Below are 22,441 nucleotides of genomic sequence, written 5' to 3' on the forward strand. Positions count from 1 at the left end.
CCTGAGCTGGTAATGTTGATCAATTCCAAACCTCTTTGCTAGCACCACCTATATTGAAAATAGTAACTTGGACTCTATTACTAGGAATCTAATCATCAATATTTTTTCTAAGTCAAAGATTTTCAACAATATCAACATTGATTGCACTCCCATAAAGGTAAGAACACAAAAAAAATAAAAAATAAAAAAATCTAACAAGCTTTTCCAATGGTTGTTTTATAGATGTTGGGATTTTATTGGACCACAATTTAATTAAGGAATGTTATCTTGGATTCATTGGAATTGCCCAATATATTATTGAATTGGCATCTAGGTTTACTTTTTCCCTCTAAAACACCGTATTTAAACATTTTACCACCCAAAGTCATCACAAGGTCCACCCAATGGATGTTGGTGATATGACCCCTCCCATGTCGTCTTCTTCACTATAGTCCAATAGTTGAGAATTCCAATGATGGGTTGTCCTAGATAAGCACCTCATTGGAGTTTGGCACCCATCTCAAATTTGATTCATAGGACTAGGGGTGTTAGTATTCCAAAACTATATTTTGAGCCTCATTCTCCACTCTTCTCCAATTCTAGCCACTCACAAGATCCACCCATTCATTTATTGTTACACTTTTGCTACTTGTTGGTCACTTTCTTGTATTTCTCATTGTTATTAGGCTCTAACACTCCACATGCATACAAATCATTGTCATCTTAGGAGAAGCATGTGCTAGGGTGTTTATTATTTGTTTCCCATTTGTTGCTTTGTTTTCTTTGAATATTAGGTTTCCTTGTGTGCTTGCAGCCCATTTTTCTTGCAACTTGAGCCCTACCTCCTCTCATGATTCTTTCATTCTTAAGTACCAGTGAGTCTAGACAGTGATACATGCCAACCTTGAGTAAAGCATCTGTGTTTTGTCAACCATTTATGTCCCTCCACATCATCACCATCATTTGAGTTTTTGTTACTCCACCTTCTATTGAAAATTCCCTCGTCTATTGTCCCCAGTCCAATATTGGTTGGTTACTCCTTCCATGGTCTCATTCACGTCGTGGTTGTTGCCCACATCAATGTTTGTATTTACCCTATGTTAAGGGAATTATTTTGGTCCCCTCTTGTTAAGTTGAAAGGCAAGCCCTCGACAAAATTTTCTTACTTCTCATCCTTGAGGCCTTTCAAGAAGACATTCATCATGCTATTGTTCTTCTTAATAACCTATTATGAAACTAACTTTCTCGAGCCAAGATTAAAAGATAACATACCATCACAACACTAAGAAATTCATTTTGGAGCAAATCCAAAGATTTATTCTAGATAATGTAACATCCCCAGCCATCATGTTGAGGTGATGCGACTCACACTGACACTAATACCATAATAGCACAACACAATAACTTGTTCATAACTTTGCTACAAAGGATAAAAGCATACTCTATCAAAGGTCCATTTCCATAGATACATAGAACTTGTCTCGCTATGTCCTATGGAGTAAGAAAATGCATTTCATAATTTTAATGTTAGGCACAATGTTTTTCTATTAACGTACCTTTGATCCTTCGACTACAAAGTAAAAAACTCTATTACATACCTTTGATCCTTGAACTGTGGCAATTGACCTCTTATTGCACTTTTCTTCATAACTTTGTCATGAGGACAAAATCAAACTTTGCTAGAGATCCATTTCATAGGTCAATGAGATATTTTCATATATTTATGGAACTTGTCTCTTTCTGCCCTCTGAATTAAGAAGATACATTTTCAAACTCGAAGTAGGGCACGGTGTTGCTATATTACACAACTTTGATCATTCAATCACTCATTTGACTGGGCAAAAATTTCAAATGATGTATAGTATGCATCTAAAACCATGGATACCATGGAAGTCATTTGAAAATTGTATAGCGCTCCCCTATATTTCTCCAGATCTTTTGTTAATGCATAGGATCATATGGCTATAGGGAGCTTTTACAACTACTAAAAGTTGTTCGACTGGCCATGAGAAGGAAACATATAGTTGCAGATGTTACCGTTGCTATTTGGGTCTGATTTTTTTTGAAGATACCCTCAAACTTCCACATGCAGCTAACATATAAACATATCTAGTTATCCCTAGCAATGAAGATACATCCAAATGATCCTTAGTACTAAAAAATTCTTCAAGGTCGACTTAAGTTGCATGGTTGTTACCTTAACATATTTTCATGGTTTCAAATAGTTATTCGTACTTTCAGAAGTTGTTCTTCTGAATCTCAAAGATTTGATTCTGAAAGAAAAATTATTCGTTTTAAATATGGAATGATTCTTGTTGCAGTGATAAATAATATTTTTCTCTGTCACGTTTTATTTGAATTTGCAAAAATTTACTAAATATAATTTGCATTGCACGAACTGTGCATGTCCAACAGCCTCGTAAATTAAGATAGACATTCGTTTGCTTGATTAAATCGGTGCAGAAATTCAGTTGAGAAGCATAAGCAATTTCATCATAAAAGAATAAAACATTCAAAGAAGGATGTATGGCAACTATCATTACCATAATAACAATAAATAATAAGAATTTTTTTGTTGGTGTAAACAATGGAGCATCATTAGGGAGGAAGAAAGAGTGTCCAGGATTACACAATCCATGGGGACCAATGATAGTCACCCCTACAGATAATGGTTTGTAAAGTTCACCCAAAGCTTGATTCCTCTATCTATTTCATGACATTGGTAGTGCCAGATGGTAGCTCTTTCAATGCTGTGGTGGTTTAATATGTTGTAATGTTTATTGTGTAGAATCTACAAATCATTTTTGTTGATGAAATGATGTGTTTTTGCTGAAATGTCTCTCTAACATTGAGCTCTTTATAAGTTGTAACAGGAATAAAGAACAAAGGAACAAAAACTTTGGTAGAAAATATTATGATAAACGACTTGTGAATTGAAGTTCCTTGAACCACGAAAAGAACTTCGCATGGACCGTCATTCCTTATTAGATACAACCAAGGCTAACTGGGATTAACGAAGAAAATAACCATCACAGCTGCCCTAGAGGCCAAAAAATCTCGTCTTACAACTTGTATAAGAACTTTAAAGAATCATGGTTGTACAAAAGAATGCCCACGAATACTTCCACATATGAAGACAGAAGTTAAAAAAGGAGGTGGAAACAGTGTGCCGTTATAGCACCTTCAATGAAAAATACGTAATGATCCTGCAAAAACAGAAACATATGATGCAAGTTAATATCTGACAATTATGTTACTTCTTCAATGACAACCACCTTAGCAAACACTGTAGAAAGATATTTCTATTAAACGTATAATTGTAAACATGTTACCGGGGAAGTTTTACCAACAATCTGCAATAAAAACTGAAAATAGTCATTAAACTCCACGGAGATTCTTCGGTCAAGGAGAAATACTTGAAAAGCCGATAATGAAAACTGACGCAAGATTCTATTCTATGTTTGTGATTTTTTAATTCGATCTTGATTCTATTTATTCATGGAACAAAGCACCGTTGATAACATAGGACCCATTTTGTATTATGTGCTGTAAAATGTTGAGGATGTTTTTCAAATCTTCAAGCTTTGGACCATATACAGATAAAAGACTTTCACATGGGCCAAACTGTTTGCTAACATACATGTCTTTTAAACCATAATAGTGTCCTATCAATTTTTAGCAGAATGCCATTACGGACTTTGTAGATTATGTGCATATATGTATATCTAGTATGTTAACACACAACCTTGTGCGTTTGCAAGGATTCCATGGCATTGGTAACAACAGATCTCTGTGTTTGCAACAAATCTATTTACTTGGTAACAACAGATCGTGACCAGACATTGAAAGATAAGCTATGCTAAACTAGACAGGATGCATACCTTTTAAAACATAATAGTGTTCTATCTACATTATAAGTATGTGTGTTCGCGACAATTCTGTGGAATCGGTAACAACAAATCATGAATACACATTGAAAGATAATTTGATAAACTATGCTATTAAGGTTTTATTACAGTTGATACACATAAACCGTCTCGCAACCTAAATTCTCTTTGAGCACTATGTTTTGGCTTCAGCATTAGTAAGTACCATTCCAAAACCTAGCAAATGTTTCTTGCTGCATTTTGTTCATTTAATTAGACTTTAAATTCTAACATCTCATAATTAATTTCTAGAGCTTCTTTCCAATAAAAAATGGTGAAAGCTAAATTCTTTGGTGAAGAGTTGAAACTTTCAAAGTAGTTCCACTACCATTTATAATGGTTGTTTGACCATGATAAAATTAACTCTGACTTGACTTTCCCATCGATATCGAGCAACATGATATGCCCCTCCAATGAATTACCCTTTCTGTTGAAACTTCTTTGATTACAACTATTACAATGAAAAGCATTGTTTAGTGCAAGCACATCCATGGCACAGATTCGTGCAGAAAATACAGAGTACCGTGCTGACAGTAGAGATCCCAAACATAAAATCCAAAGAGTAGTTAGCCTGCATATTAACTACCATCCCCAAGGAAAAGATCTAAATGATAGCTGATGTGAATATCAATTCCCCAAAAGAAACATTGATAGTGGAAACATTGATTTAGTCCAGCTCTAGGGTTTTATCTACAAACCCTAGGGCTTTCACATCCAAGACTTCAAGTCTTTTGCAACAAACTTTGTCATATACATCCTTATCCAAATGTCTAAAACCATAGAGTTTTCATGAAATCCATCATGTCATCAAACAATTAATGGTGATCCATCTTGATATCAGTCCAAGCAAAAGTATTATAGTTTTTTGTAGGGTTGGTATCCTCCAACTATCATCAAGGACAAATATAGCAGGCCGAGTCAAAGACACAAATCGCCAAGGAGGAAATGGCATTCCAGCATCTTACAAGAGAACTTGCTCCATCAAGAACATTCTTCAAGTGGTGTGAGCACGGTCCAGACTTCCTTCAGAGTCATTAGCAAATTTTGTACAGAGATGATTGCTTCCTTTCAAACTAGGTAATTCGGCCTCTTCAAAACAATTGTAACAATAGTAACAATTTGTCCCTTAAAAGGATAATCTTCAGTTCTGAAAATGACTCAGCCTTTACAAGAGAATTTTAGTCCCTAAAGATGATGAGGAGCTCGGCCTCTTCTTTGTTGTAAACGACCATGTCAACAAAATTGAATTCTGCTTCTGTGCATGATCAGTATAATGATAAACATGAATTTTCTTGCTTTCAAATTCAAATCATGAACCTGAATTCAATCATCAGTATTTCTTTATCAGAAGAGTACATTCTGTCTCAACAAGAGACCTCAAAAGGTCTGCTTTAGATTTAGCGGTGTTTATAGCCAATACTTCAAGCTTCTTCTTCAAACAAAGGTTGAATAACCTCTTTAAAGAATTATCATTTGCAACATCATTTCTGAGGCATCACTGTGTTGTATTGTTAAGGGTTTGAGGCACAGATGTTGTCATACCAATATGTACTAGAACAAACAATCCGAAGCAACTGACATCATTATATGAGAGGAAGGAACTTCTACAAGGATCCGAATCTGTCACTGTCCATAATAGTTTCTTCAAGGATCCCATCATACAATGCACATCTTTTCAACAGTTTTAGAACTTTGACAGTCTTTTCAACTTTATCTGACTAAGGAGCAGTTCTCAATCCTATTTAATCTTCCGGGACACATCTTGCACAAGTTTTGAAACTTTGAGGGAAATCAAGCCTAACAGCTCCAGACTTTTCAACCAGGCCTATACTTGGTCCTTATTGATAGAGCTATTGAATGAGCATCACATATTCTTCTTCTTGGATCAAGAAGGTAGTTGAAATCTATAAAATTGTTGTCAAAAGAACTTCGATCCAAACGAGATCACTGTGAAGCAATGATACATACTTCACGCTTTAAAGATTGCAATTTAAGGAACATTAAACTTCATACCTAAGCAAACTTATTACAACTTTGCTGGCCTCTCCACTGGACTGATATATCTCGGGCCTGTATTCCCAGGCCTTTTCAGCTTCTTGTGATCACCCTCCTGAGGTCTCTTGGCTTCCTACTGCCTGCGGCCTCCTTCACCAATTCTGTCTACAACACAGGACTTATGTCATCTTCAATTCTCCTTCATCCTTTTACAATTTTTAGAACATGTGGTCAGGCACTAAGGGTCTGCTTTGAAGGCAAATATTTGCGTCTGCTAGGCATCAAAAAAAATCTCCAAATGTGACCTCAAGACAGCCCTAACCTGGGTCAAATTCTTTTCAGGAACTTGTCCTAGGGCGGGGCCGAATTAGGCCTCAGGGTTTTGTTACAGGACCGAGTTAAGGCTTCAGGGCAGTCCTAAAAAGGCGCTGCAGATTGCTTGTTACAGGGGCTAATGGAACCTCAGAATAGGCCTATATTCTTCCCACTTTGAACTCGGATGATCCACAAAAGCATAGAGGTTCTTATGATGATTTGATGCCTATGCTTCTTCAAGACATTTCAATGGCTGCTCTTAAACCTTGGCTCTGATACCATGTTGATTTTTCAAAGGGATTTTCTAGACTGATACTTACTTCCAATGATATATCCATTATTCAAGTCTTCATGTATCACATTCATCATCAAGCAATTATACATAGAAAACCTCAACAGTAAAAAATAATGACAGTAGGATCAAGAAGAGACATCCAAACACAAGCAACAGAAAAATTAACCTTTGAAAGCCCCAAACCAGGGGAAAAACCCAGCAACCTTTTCTTAGAGAAATTTGTCCAATTCAACAAGAGATACATTCTGATCTATCGTACAAAAACAAGGTCAATCTGACCATAAACAAATCCAGGTCAAATGGAGATAAACTCGGCCTGCTGTGATAGCCTCAGAAAAGTTCGGTCTTCTTCAGGGATTAGGTCTTCTGCCTCGCAGAATTAGATCTGCCCAATATTTCGGTCTGCCCAGAACTTGGTCTGCCCATCTCTTTACTCCTTCGCTTGAACAGAAGAATACAATAAGTGATCCGAAATTTCTCTTGCTTGAGAACAAGAACGAAATGTCATATATATATACAAGTGATCAGAAATTTCTCTTGCTTGAGATCGAGAGTGAAATGTCATATATATATATATATATTGAATGGATGAACCCAAAGTGGTGTGTCTATAGAGCAGGCCGACATGAACTTCTTGGAGCCGACCTTACATTTTTGGAGGCAAAATTCACAATCTGAAATTCAAATTTTGTTTCATTTGGAGATGACTTGAGTCACAAATCATATTTGTCATTTCCTTTTAATTTTGGAGGGCTAAGACAATTTATGAAGACCGACCATAGCTACAAAAATCCAACATGTTCCTGTCTCACCTGCTTTTCAAGTTTTTTCAGCAGTGGACCACCAATGATAACATTTACTTTAGAAAATAAACGAACTCAATACATGTGTTTTGTTAAATGTGAGTATGATTTTTAGAGACTGCCCCTCTTAAGTTGGATGATAGAACAGTCTCATTTTTTTATGTAGGGAATATAAAATGTTCTGCTGAATGTAGTTGAATTTATTTTCTACCTACCTTTGTAATAAGGAGATTTCTGTGTTTATTAGTGTACTATGAAACATATAATCATGTCCTACCATAAAAACAGAGTAGAGATCCTCTGTGACTTCCATATATACAAACATTAGTGTTAAATATTCTCCCTTTCAAAAAGGCATAATCATATATTTGTGTTCATGTATTCAAAATCAATTCCATATTTTATAGTACCCTACTCGATGAAATACCTCCTGCCAATTACTTCACCAATTCTTCAAACTGTATTTTTAGTCAATGATGTCATCATTGAATATTGAATCTACAAACCTTCTAAGTGACCCATTCTTCTTTCAGACTCAAACAAATAGGTTCGTACAAAATATCTTGCCACATCGAATTACTTTAAAGTTCAATCTTCCTGTAAAGGTCTTCTAGAAGAATCTGCTTCAGCGCTGGTCAACACAGATCTTCTTTCCAGCCAATTTGTGTGAATATCTTATACAAGAATATGCTTTAGCATTGGCTAATACAATCCATTTGGATTTCAGATAAGCTTCATAGACTCTCTCTCTTGATGACTCTCTCTTGATACCTATGCGAATATCCCTCTCAGTGAGTGTAATAAGCATGAATGTAGAATTCTGAAGGGGAGGCTTTTCAGTATTCAGATTCACCTACTGGAGCAGAGAGGAAGCTCTAGCATACCAACTAGTATTCGATACCTTGGATAGCAAACTGTTGAGGACTGGATAGATAGGTAACGATATCCATTACAACGTAAATGGGCATCAGTCATCAATCCAATACTGTGCAACATGGTTACAACTCAGCTAAAATCATGGAGATGAGGAGCGAGCAAGCATCAAACACAGCTAAGATGTGTGAAACTGTTTTCTCAGCATGAGTATATTTTGATAGCATAGCAATGAGAAAACTCCAGGAAAAGGAGTAATGCTCTTCAAAAAAACAACACCAGAGAACAATCCATCCATGATATGGCAACCAGAACTGCAAACATAGCATGACAATCTGCTGTTAAAACAACAGATTCAGCCCCTGTATGATTTTCAAGCCTCCAAAATGTAAAAGACATGCACAACCTTTATTTCAAAATGTCTGGCATTAAGATCTATGTGCTACCCCACACTTCGGGCCTTAAACCCAACTTGTCATGTGGTAGTTAATCACCCATGAATCAATTTAATTCACAAATGTTTTTTTGATTATGGGTTATGGACATGTATGATGATTTTTAGGGCATCCTCTATTCTGATAATTGCTTATGAATTTAGATAGGTTAATCCTTTTCTTGTGATGTTTTCCATCATAAAGTAATTACACAGAGTAGCTCAACGGTAAAACAAAAATGTCATAAAAAGCATAAAGAGACAGCCACACAATAACACAATAATTTACCCTGGGAAAACCCACATGCGGGAAAAACCCAGCAATCCTTTCCTTATAGAATCAATTCAAAAGAGAGACATCAAGGTCAAGATTATAGACAACTTTACCAGCAAGATGACAACCTCAGCAATCCACCAAGGAGCCAAGTCAACCCCCCACAAAAACTCAGTCAAAGCTCAGCAACAAGGTTTTGAAATTCAGCCTATCTTCCACAGAAGTTTGGGCTTGACCACAAGGAGAAACCACAGAAAATTCGGCCATTTCACAGAGATTCGACCTCGGAGATTTCGCTCTTTGCACAGAGAATATTCCTCAGAAATTTCCGCGTTTTTCTCAGAGAATTAGTCTGCTTCTTGGACACTTTGTTTTGCTCCTTTATCCCTTCAACTTGCTCCTTAGACTTCTTCATATGGCTAGACAGAAGATACTATTTCTTGCTGATCCGAATTTCCCTTTGGATGGAGGTTGAATGACCTATTTATACACATTTGAATGGGTCTGAATAGGTGCCTTTTGGGGCAGAGCCAACTTGAACATAAGAGGGTCGACTTGGTCATCTTGTGGAGTCGAAAATAAAAATCCAAAATTCATTTTTTTCTTTTGAGAAGGTTATGAAGAGCATGCCTTCTAATTTTCTTTGACAAATACAAATAATATAATTTTCTTTTGAGAATGAAGAACATGCTTATAATAAATACATAAATGATGACAATATACATTATGAAGACTGGCTATAGTTACAAAATTCAACACTCCCTCTTAATTAGGGAGGTATTCATAATGGCTATTAACATGTGTTAATTTTAGCTTAACATGTTCTTTGGTTAGGACAGTTACTTCAATATTCCATATTAGCCCATTTATTAATCCATTAGCAATCACATGAACCATTATCATATTCGCAGTAACTGAAAAAAGAACATATTAATAAATGCAGAAGACAAGCCAAGACAAGAGGACACAAGAATATGGTTCAAGCTAGGGAAAAACCCCAAGATGGGGAAAACCCTTGATCAATTCTTCTTATTATTAATATCAAATGTTCAGCAGAGAGAGTACAATAATTTAAAGTCAAAATGACTTGCCAATTTGAAGATCCAATATCACTGCCCTAGACAAGTAGATGGCCCAATCAAAGACTACAATTTTGGCACTTTGTCAACAGTGACCTAAGCTAGTGGCATCCAACTAATGAAGCTTGGTCTGGTTAGGGCTTCTTATAAATCCCTGTTGTCCCACTCAACTATTCCAAAACTCCTCATTTCAGCTGCGGCCTTCCTTGGCATACATGATGGTGCCCTTCGCTGGCTCAAGGGTTGATTTGTACCCTTGTTAGGCATCTCGGCCTCCTTATCTATGCTTGTATATGCCTACGGCCCTTTCTGAAGCAACATATTTGAAGTGTGACTTTACCAGGAGGGAGTTTCTGCCTCACATTGTCCACAAGCCAGCCCACAAATTCGGACTACCTTTCTACTCTTGAAATCAAGCCTTGTTAATTTTGGATAACAATGGTATGTTCTATGCTTAAGAGCAATTTTACTTCAATTTTCTTATTAGCCCAATATTAATATCTAGATTAGAAATCACATCAACATGAGAGTAAAATGCAGATAGAACATAAACAATAACAGTAGAAGACAAGAGGACACAAGATATGGCGCCAGCCAGGGACAAACCCCAATGTGGGGAAACCCTCTGATCAATTGTTCTTATTATTCTTCAAAAGTTCAGTAGAGAGAGAGAGAGTACAATATGCAATATTCACTTGCCCAATCACAATGAAATCTGTCCCAACAAACAACAGCTACAGAAATCCCTAACTAGAAAGTCAACGCTGGTCAGCATTGCAGAATTTTGACCTCCAAAACAGCTTGGTCAAACGTGGTCAACTCGTCCTCCAACAACTAATCAAATCAGCCCAAAAAGTCTGAAAATATCCAGTCAAACCTGGTCAACGAAAGTCAACACTGCATTCAAACCTAGTGTAGTCAATGCTAGTCAAACAGCACGTTCTGCCTCGTTTTCTGTGCCCAGAAATGCGGCCTGCCCAAACAAAAAGAATCCCACAAATCCGCAGTCAAACAAAGCCAGTGTTGTTGGTCAAAGCTTGGTCAAACTGTCCCTAAAATTCGGTCAACACAGAAAACAGTCTTCTTATTCGCACGTGTGGAGAGAGGTTGTCTTGAAATCCGTACCCAATCAACAAATGAGAAAGAAATATGTGAGTGAGTGAAGTGTCTAAATGAGGAGGCACCTTGTATTTATATGCAAACATTGAGGATGAATAGACGTGACTGTTGGACTTCAGAGCCTACATTAGTTTGCTGGCCAACCTTGACAATTTGTCCATAAACAAAATAAACTCATAATTCCATTTGTACATGTCAGAATGAGATGATCTTTAGATCAATCCTAAACCTCTTGGAGAGAGGAATCTGATAAAAAAATCAGTTGCCTCATATGAGTTGTCCAAGGTGAAGTTTGGCCATAGTTGCCAAATTTAACACTCCCTCTCAGCTAGGGAGAACTTCACCTGCCTAATTGTCTGACAATCAGTACCATCCCTGTCTCTGCTCTGCTCTATTGAACCATGAAGAAAGAAGAAATGATCGAAAATGTATCATACCATTCTCCATTGACCTGAAGTCAATCTCCAAAAATCGAGAGTGCATCATACCACTCTTAATTGACCCAAAGTCAGTTTCCATTGATCCCAGATCAATATCAAAATCCTAGCATCAGGAGTACGGTAGTACATGATGCGTCCATCGGTAGTACTATGGTCCCTATCCTCATTTCCCTACTTATTGGCTAGATGAGAGATACTTCCCATGAGCCCCAGACTGCATGGGTAGGATGTGCCGGCAAGAGAAGGTGAACCACTCATCCCACTCATATGCCATAGGAGAAGGTGAACCACTCATCCTATGCATATCTCAACATGGGGTATCACAGGAGGAGGTGAACCACTCACCCTGTACATCTGCACCATTAGGGGAAGATAAACCACTCACCCTATGGTCGCTTATCGCTCCAAGAAGTACCCCAAGCCCCCTAAAGCTCCAAGAGCTCAACATCCATCTCATACAGGACCCTCATAAGAGGGTCTCTCCATGACTCCAAGTCATTCACGGAAGGTTAAGAATTTGACCTTCCCAAGGGGCTTCGTAAGAATATCAGCGACCTGATCATCAGTCCCAATGTGTTGGAGCGTTATTGCTCCCCGTTGTACCATATCCTAGATAAAGTGGTACCTGGTATCAATATGCTTGGAGCAGTCATGAAACACGGGACTCTCATAAAGATGAATCCCACTCTGGTTGTCGCAGAATATCACGGTGGTATCCAGCACATGTCCAAACAGCTCACTAAAGATCTTCCTCAACCAAACAGCTTCACAAGAGGCCATACTAGCAGCAAAGTATTCAGACTCAGCGGTGCTCAAGGAAACCGACTTCTGCTTCCTACTCATCCATGATATCGAAGCAGAACCTAGAGAGAAGCAACATCTAGATGTTCTTTTACGATCCACCACACTGCCAGCCCAGTCTGCATCAGAGTAACCATGGAGCCTCACATTCCTGGCAGTGTATCTCCGTCCACAAGTGATTGTGCCCCGAAGATATCTCAAGAGATTCTTGGCAACAATCCAATGTATGTGATGAGGCTCGACCATAAACTGACTCAATGTATTCACTACAAAACATATGTCCGCACGGGAGTTCACCAAGGACATCAGGGCCCCCATGAGTTGACAATACTCAGAAGGATTTCCCAAATCGGGCCTAGTAGGACTTCCGCATAACTTCTTGAAGTTAAGTTCCATCGAAGTAGTCACAGACTTGCAATCCACCATCCCAAATCTTTCAAGTAGCTTCACAATGTATTTTCCTTGAGAAAGAAAAATCTCACTTGGCTTTTGCCAGAGCTCCAACCCTAGAAAGTAATGCATCAATCCTAGGTCCTTCATCTTGAATTCGGAAGCCAATTTCCTCTTACATTGATGAATAAGAGAGTTTTCACCTGTCATAAAGAGATCGTCCACATAAAGTACCAAAATGAGAGGTCTCTCATTCTCAACCTTAAAATAAAGGTTCAGATTAGCTTCACTTCTTGTAAATCCTAGCTTCATCAGATAGTTGTCGATCCTCTCATACCAAGCTTGGGGAGTTTGCTTTAACCCATAGAGGGATTTCTTCAATCTGCATACATGTGTCTGACAATCTTGAACTTCGAACCCCTCGGGTTGTTCTACATAGACTTCCTCCTTAATTGAACCACATAAGAAGGCAGTCTTGACATCCATCTGGTGTAGATTCCATCCTTGCGAGGCAGCAAGGGCTATAATCGAACAGATGGTGGTATATCAGACAACAAATGCAAATATCTCATCATAGTCCACACCTTCCTTTTGAGAGAAGCCTCGAGCAACAAATCTAGCCTTGAACTTTTCAGCACTTCCATCAGCTCCATGCTTGATCTTGTAGAGCCATTTCGAGGTGACAACAAATTTGTCCTTAGGTCTAGGGACCACATCCTAAACATCATTCTTTATAATCAACTCATACTCTTCATTCATTGCATCCTTCCAAACTTGGTGCTTTGCAACTTTTTGAATTTGCAACGCTCAGATTGAACAATGGTGCTCATTGTAGTTAAGTACCCTTGGTACCTATTCGGCTTCTTGCTTTCACGAAATGCCCCCCTAGGTGCAACATGTCTCTCGGCATCTTCGAGAGTCTCCCTAAGCCATGAGGGTCTCCTTTTTGAGGAGGAGGGCTCATGAGGGGGTGGATCAATGGGATCCATTGGTCCTTCAGCATCAGGCATCAGCTTATCCTGGGGTTCTCCTTGCTTTCTTGAATCTGCTTCTTTGTCCTTCCTTAGAAGAGGAAGGTTACTAATCTTCCCAAGGGCAGCATCCTCATCGAAGGTGACATCATGACTTATCTCCACTTCTATTTAACCAGGCACATAGATTCTATATGCCTTAGAATTTTCACTATAGCCCACAGATTTTCCTTTCTTCCCAAAAGCATCCAATTTGCTTCTCTTTTCTTTCGACACTTGAAAATATACGGGCCTACCAAAAGCTCTTAAGTGAGAAACATCAGGTTTCTGACCAGTAAAAACTTCTTCGGGAGTTTTGGAGTCCAACGCTTGATGAAGGCATCTATTTTGAACATACATGGCAGTATTTGCAGCTTCGGCCCATAAGAACTTTGGAAGGCTTTGATCATGATGCATGGCACGAGTGGCTTCTATGATAGAACAGTTCTTCCTTTCAACAACACCATTTTGCTCAGGAGTATTTGCAATAGTAGTCTCCTTCTTAATGCCAACTTCTCTACAATAATTATTGAACTCATTTGATTCATATTCGGTTCCATTATCGGTCCTCAATATTTTGATCTTCTTCCCAGTTTGATTTTCGACCAAAGCTTTGAACGAACAGAACCATGAGAATACTTCGTCCTTCTTCAAGAAATATATCCAAGACTTGCGAGAGAAATCATCCACAAAGATAGCATAATATAAATATCCTCCCAATGAGTTCACAGGGATCATACTAGATAGATCAAAAGAACCAATTGCCATATGTCAGTAGTCTTGCTATCACTTGAGGGGAATGGTCCCCTTGTATGCTTTCCTTCGACACTCCCATGACAAACACCTTCATGTTTGACTTTAAATTCGTGCATACCTGTCACCATCTTCCTCACATCGGGTAGAGCCTTATCATGTAGATGAGAATACCTTCGGTGCCATAATTCAGATTGAAGTGATGTGTCGCAAAACATAGCTCCCAATGGACTTCCTCCAACTTGATAAAGGCTATCAACCCTGAATCCAAGTGTAAATGCATCTTTGAAATTTTTATTCCACACACATACCTTTCCATCGATGAATGCCACCTTGAATTCTTTGTCCTCCATCGCCGAGATAAATACCAGGTACTTCTTTAGATCGGGTACATATAGTACTTCTTGTAGATGAATGGTGTTACCTTGATTCAATTGAAGAGTAACATTCCCAACTCCCTTCACGGGATAGGTGGCATTGTCTCCAAGGATAATTTCCAAATTTGTATCCTTTTCAATCAGATTTGAAAGAGCTTCCTTGTACCCAGTGAAGTTCCTTGGGGCACCACTATCAATCAACCAATTTCCCAAAGTGTCCGGACGAGATGTAGTAGAGAGGGAAGATATATGATAAAATTGTTTTTGCTTGTTATCAACAAGATTAGATTCAGCATACCTGGTATTTCTTGATCTCTTAGGAGGGCGACCATTTCCTTGATGAGGAGCGAGAGCATTCCCTTTTCCTCGGTTGTTGAATCTGTCATTCCTTTGATTGTTGTAGCCCCTGAAATTGTTGTTGTTGTGGTTGTCATCATCATGAGGTGTATCTCTTCTATTAGGACACTCCCTAGCATAGTGGCCAAACCTGTTACAAATGAAGCATCTTCCCTTCCTTCCATCTTTGAAACCCAACCTTCCTTGACATTGCTTCTTTGAACCTGCATTGTTCTTCAGTTTAGGATGAGCAGAGAATGCAGTAGGATCATTCCTATTTTAAGGCATATCTAGTTCCACCATTCTAGTTTCTTCTTGAGAACATCTAGTTAGCAATTCTTACAAACCTGGAATCTTGTTGTTGTTAAGAATAATGGTGTTGAACACGTGCCATTCACGAGGGAGTCCTCCAAGCGAAATGAGAGTAAGCTCCCTATCAGCAATAGCTTCTCCAATCGAAAGATCATTTTTTATCTCAGTAATCCTCATGAAATAGGATTGAATGTCTTCACCTATTCCCTTCTTTATATCCTTCAGCTTGTTTTTGAGAAAGAGAACTTGGTTTGCATTGCTAGATTGGAACAGGCCAACCAACCTATCATATATCTCCTTTGATGTGCTCAAATCGGAGATGTAAGCAACTAAATGCTTATGAATAGAATCCTTGATGATCTTCTTTGCTTTGACTTCACCCTTCTTGTACTTTGTCTTAGTAGCAGTCGATGCATTAGAAGGAGGTTCTGAAATCTTTCCCTGCACATAATCCATAACATCTTGCTCTTCTAAAATCAAATCAAGAGACATCTTCCATGCATGATAATCAGACTTATCATGAAGCTTATCATCAAACTTGAAGTAGGATGTGGAGGCCATTGAATCTTGTCCTTGATCAAAGGATCTCAGTGATTGCTCTTCTTAGTGACTTCTCTTTTCACTCTTGCTTGGGCTTTATCTTCACCTCACCTCTAATACCATGTTAATTTTGGATAACAATGGTATGTTCTATGCTTAAGAGCAATTTTACTTCAATTTTCTTATTAGCCCAATATTAATATCCAGATTAGCCATCACATCAGCGTGACAGTAAAATGCAGATAGAACATAAAAAATAATAGTAGAAGACAAGCCAAGACAAGAGGACACAAGATATGGCGCCAGCCAGGGACAAACCCCAATGTGGGAAAACCCTTTGATCAATTCTTCTTATTATTCTTCAAAAGTTCGGCAGAGAGAGTACAATATGCAATATTCACTCGCCCAATCACAATGGAATCTGTCCCAATAAACAGCAGCTACAAAAAGCCCTAACCAGAAAGTCAACGCTTGTCAACAAGGCAGAATTTTGACCTCCGAAACAGCTCAGTCAAACTTGGTCAACTCAGCGTCCAATAGCGAATTAAATCAGCCCAAAAACAGTCTGAAAATATCCAATCAAACCTGGTCAATGAAAGTCAACGCTGCAGTCAAACCTTACTACAGTCAATGTTGGTCAAACAGTACGGTCTGCCTCGTTTTTTGTGCCCAAAAATGTGGCCTGCCCAAACAAAAAGAATCCCACAATCCACAGTCAAACAAAGTCAATGTTGTTGGTAAAAGCTTGGTCAAACTGTCCCTCAAATTCGATCAACACAAAAAACGGGCTTCTTCTTCTTCGCATGTGTGAGAGAGGTTGCCTTGAAATCCGTACCCAATCAACGAAGGAGAGAGAAATATGTGAGTGAGTGAAGTGTCTAAATGAGGAGGAGGCACCTTGTATTTATATGCAAACGTTGAGGATGAATAGACGTGACTATTGGGCTTCTGAGCCTACATTAGTTTGTTGGCCGACCTTGACAATTTGTCCATAAACAAAATAAATTCATAATTCCATTTGTACATGTCAAAATGAGATGATCTTTAGATCAATCCTACACCTCTCGGAGAGAGGAATCCAATAAAAATATCAACTGCCTCATATGAGTTGTCCAAGGTGAAGTTTGGCCCTAGTTGCCAACTTTAACACAAATGCAATGACAAATTTGCCCATACAAAGAGACCAGAATTCTCCTCAAGACCTGCAGTTGTCCTATCTGAAACATCTCCACCCTATTGTGAAAGAAGAACCCAAAACAAGACATCCCTTCATCCTCCTAGAGCTCGCTACCTCAGACATATATTTGAGCCCTTGGATGTGACAAATGAGGTTGGAGGACAACTCAATTTATATAAGATGGAGAGGGATGTCACGTGTCTAAATAACCCCAAGCCGACCTTGTTAAATTACACGTGAGGGGGCTTAATTTCAAAAATGTATTTTTCCTTATCCAAATATGGTGATCTTTAGATCGATTTTTGTCCTCTCGAAAAGAGGAATTCAATGCCACAATTATCTTCTTCAAAAGAGCTGCCCAAAGTGGAATTTGGCCCTAGTTGCCAAATTTAACACTCCTCAACTAGGGAAAGGATAAACCACATCCTACTCGCATGCAAACCACCGAGAGTAGGGAAAGGATGAACCACGTCCTACCTACATGCCAACCAACAATCGTAGGAAGGATCCTACATGCGGGGAAAGGATGAACCATGTCCCACGGACATGTCAACCATCTATCATAGGGAATGAGCATCCTACATGTGGGGAAAGGATGAACCACGTGCCATCGACATGTCCACAAGTGACAACCGACAAATGCCTATATGCATCTCATGGGGTACTCGCAGGAGAAGGTGAACCACTCATCCTGCACATATGCCATAGGAGAAGGTGAACCACTCATCCTATACATATGTCATCAATCATAGGGGAAGGTGAACCACTCACCCTACACGTGTCATCAATCGTAGGGGAAGGTGAACCACTCACACTATACACAACGCACATATAGGGAAGGTGAACCACTCACCCTACAGTCACTCATAGCTCCAAGAAGTACCCCAAGCCCCCAGGAGCTCCCAGAGCTCAATGTTCAATCGAGACCCTCTTAGTATGGTATATCCATGACTCCCCACCTCTTTCTGAAGGAAGATAAACTTGACCTTACCAAGAGACTTTGAGAGGGAACCTGCACATTCATTGGGAAATGATGGAGATTGATTGCTTCCGGTTGCTAATATACAACAGTGGTTATCAACATGTGCACAAATGGCTCACTGTAAGCCATGTTGACTGCTTTCAGCCTCAATGGTGCTCCCAAATTTCAGTCTTTGATTCATTCATGAAGTAAGGTGGATTCCAAGAGTTATGGCCCCTAGATGTGCACTTTCCATTCACCATATTGCCAAACCAACAAATTTCGGCAATGTACTTCAGACCATAGACTCATGGAAATATCTCAATAAGCAGCTAAGTAAACTGACATGGGGATTTGGGATTCGTAGGATACGGGGATTCGAGTGTCAGATTCAGACACGTTGACCCCCCGAAACAGGACACGTAGGATTCGTTATATATTATTTTATTAAAAAATAAATAAAATATATATATATATTAAAAATTAGATATTTCTTACACAAATTCTCATTAATGATACAAATTCATTGATTTCAAACATAGATCTTCATCTAGATGTTAGTTTTATTGTTTACAAAGTAAGTTAGTAACATTATAGCAATCATATTACATATAAAACTCAAATACATGTCACATAAATCATAAATGATAAATCAATGAATCATAAATTCTAAATTCATAAATGATAAATCATAAAACATATTCAATTCATCAATGATCCAATAGGAGAAAGACAAGATAGTAAGACAAAGACATTGACAGCTGTAGGTTTCTCATTAAGTCATCAAATCAAAATGTGTTACATAGGTAGTGCAATGTCAATGGCAAATAGAAATAGAAAATATAAAACAACTACAGGTATACAAGCCTCACGGCAATAGGTAGCCCATGACTCATGAGTCATCAATCCTCATAGTCATCATCAGAATCAGCATCAATGTCCTCATCATCATGGTCAACACTACTGTCCTCTACATCCTCCTCCTCCCCTGTATCCATAGTCACCTCTGCATCTGCTGGTGTGGAGGATGACCCCTATACAATATCACCGTCATCAAATCTAACAGGCTCTAGCATTAGATCATTGAGATCCATGTTGGCCAATGCCAACTCAACACTGCTATCCAGACCCATATCATCAGGAAAAACATCCCACATCTTTGTCTTTCCCTTCAACCACTCTTCCCTTTGCCTGTAAATAAGACGAAGGTTGGTGTGCACATACACCATTGTCTCTGCCCTAGACTGCTCAAACCTGCTCTTCTTCACACTATACAAATTCCCATATGTGTTCCAATTCCTCTCGCAACAAGAGGATGAAGTCACCTGAGAGAGGAGCCTCATGGCTAATTGCTGAAGAGGAGGGCTTGTTGCCCCATGATATGCCCACCAAGAATAGGACTTCTTAGCCCCCCTGTCTGTAATCACATCATATCCTGCAAATCAACCAGTGCCAATGGAAAACTCTGCAAAGGCATCCTCCACCTCATCAAGCAATGCTCTATCCTGAAAAACCCGCCTGAATGCATCTTTCCTCCCCTGTGAGATTTCACCATCCATGTGAAGAGGGAATTTGCAGGAAGTTCTACTATTCAACCACTCATGGTTGTAGTATTTTGGGTTCAATGAGTGAGCCAAACAATGTAAAAGTGTGCAATTCTTGTCCCATCTACTGACAAGAATATCTTGTATAGTACCACAGAAGGCCTCTGGTGATGTCTCATACTCGGGGCACTCACTCTGTAGAATAATGCTCCTCAGACTCAATCATGGAATCCCATCCCTCATAAACCTCTCCTAGGATGGGTTTGTCTGTATCTGCAAATCGAAGCAAAGAAATGATAGGGTCCATGATCTGAATAATTAGATCTACCCTCTCCCACCAAGCATCATCTAGCATTGTGTCCTTCACTCTTTTAGAGGCTACTTGATCTATCTTTCTCCAAAAAGACCAAAACTCAAAAATAACCATGGCCCCAAGAGCGGTCTTGACCTCTCTCAACCTCTTCAACATGATAAATGAAGACATAAACCGTGTATCAGCAATCTTCAACAATGAAAGATTGATGTACTCCTTGTAGATAATGAGGGCATTTGTATGATTTTGCACAAAGTTACGGATATGTCATGCATCCTCAATAATGTTACCAACCCAAAGCACATTAGAAGCAATGGATTTCAGTGCTAATTTCAATGAATGTGGACAATGCAAGGTGTCCAAAACATTTGTGGATATTTAGCTTCCACAATCATGCCAACAGCCTTGCAAACAGGTGCATTATCTGTAATGATTTGCACACAAGAATCAACACCTACATCTTCAATAACTTTAATAAACAACTCACCCATAAATTGTGCATCCTTGTATTCTCCAAGTGTATCCACTGCTTTCAAGAAAATTGGACCATTCAAGGAAGACACCATGAAGTTGATGAGTGGGTGTCGTGTTGGATTTGTCCATCCATCAGAAACAATGCTAACCCCAGATGTTGGCCATGATGCTTTAATAGGCTCAAGCATTTTTTGCACCTCTTTTTTTGCCTTCGTCAACAATGTGGTTCTAAGCTTCTCTGAACTAGGAGGCACATACCATGATGGAGACCCGTGAGTTAGAGCCTAGAACATCTCAATAAATAGAGGTGAGCGTGCAACATTACAGGATATGAAATTTTGATAAAAAAGGAAGCCAATGGAGAGATCAAGCTCTTCTCGTTTCTCTTTTTGAAAAATCTTGTCCATTGGACCAAGTGAAATTGCCTTTCTTTTTGTTGCTTGTCCCCCAATAGAACTCTCAAATGGAAATTTGGTGGTGCCTTTCCTCAAAAATGGAAGGGGGTCATCATTCTTGGTTTTTCTTGATTTTGCAGCCACATTTGCCATACCAAAAGTGAACTCTTTCTCCATTTCTTTCCTCTTTTGTAAAGAAACAGTTGTACAAGCTCCAACTCCACAACCTGGTAAAGCCAACAAATGGCCTTTCACACGAACATATGTGCTTGTGAAAGTATTGTGGCAAAAGTTGCATCTCCAATGCACATTGCCTCCTCCCTTCCCCTTGGTGCTTGGCCCATCCTCTCTTGTGACATATTCCCATAAGGGATTTTTCTCAATGTTACCTTTAGGAGGAAGTCTTCCCTCAACATTACTTGCAGCAGACTCTAATGATATTGGGGGAGGAAGGACATCTCCAATGGGGCATTATTCCCCTTCCTTTGCCCCCTGCCTGCTGGCCTTGATTGAGCCATAAATACTATTAAAAAAAATAAACAAAACATGCACAAATTTGTAAAATAAATGCATCTACAAACTGTTGTAATACAAATACAAAAAAATAGAGATGAAATGCACTTACCTGGTGCTTGAATCTCCTTGCTAAGCGCTCCAAACCCTTGGCTCCTTGCTCCAAACTTCTAACAGCAAACCCACAGCTCATTGTTTGCAAAAGGAATGAGAGAAAATGGTAAATAAAAATAGGAATGCGATGTTTTTAAAGACCCGTGGGTTCCTTTTCGCAGGATTCGAATCCGGTTTTCGAGACACGTTGTGTCCTAATGGGGCACGACTCGGATTCGAGCGTTACTCGTTAGGACGCGACGCGTCCCCAATTTAGGATTCGAATTAGGGCGAATCATGTCCAATTCGTAGGATTCGGACACTTTAGGAAAATCCAACGAATCCAGTTTCATAGATAAGCAGCTATCCTCTATGGGGCTTATCCATAAATCCACTCAGAGTCTTTATAGCGAGGCATACGTAGGTGTTTATCGAGAACACCAAGGAAGGTGAACCACTCACCCTACAATCACTCATAGCTCCAAGAAGTACCCCAGGCCCCCAAGAGCTCCCAGAGCTCAATGTTCAATCGAGACCCTCTTAGTATGGTCTATCCATGACTCCCCGCCTCTTACTTGACCTTACCAAGAGACTTGGAGAGGCAACCTACACATTCATCCGGAAATGATGGAGATTGATTGCTTCTGGCTGCTAATATACAATGGTGGTTATCAGCATGTGCACAAATGGCTCATTGTAAGCCATGCTGACTGCTTTCAGCCTGAATGGTGCTCCCAGATTTCAGTGTTTGATTCATCCATGAAGTAATGTGGATTCCAAGAGTTATGGCCCCTAGATGTGCACTTTCCATTCACCATATTGCCAGACCAACAAATTTCAGCAATGTACTTCAGACCATAGACTCACAGAAATAACTCAATAAGCAGCTACTATCCTCTATGGGGCTTATCCATAGATCCA

General features: G+C 39.1%; 1 protein-coding gene across 4 annotated transcripts in view; it reads right to left on the minus strand.

Annotated features, from left to right (window-relative positions):
* Positions 1-2,802: 2,802 nt before the first annotated feature.
* The window catches only part of LOC149140986 (nucleoporin), a 94,334-nt gene continuing 74,695 nt past the window's right edge, over positions 2,803-22,441 (minus strand). For 3 of the 4 annotated variants that reach the window (XM_089453351.1, XM_089453350.1, XM_089453353.1), the window contains one exon: positions 2,803-3,185. The gene's annotated coding sequence lies outside the window, so the exon portion shown is untranslated. Of the gene's footprint in view, positions 6,062-22,441 lie in introns of all 4 variants that reach the window. The other variant, XM_089453352.1, reaches the window with a different exon arrangement.

The sequence above is a fragment of the Pinus tabuliformis genome, chromosome X (genome assembly GCF_031772625.1).
Source record: "Pinus tabuliformis cultivar Carrire ecotype Pingquan chromosome X, CPIR1, whole genome shotgun sequence".
NCBI classification, from domain to species: Eukaryota; Viridiplantae; Streptophyta; class Pinopsida; order Pinales; family Pinaceae; genus Pinus; species Pinus tabuliformis.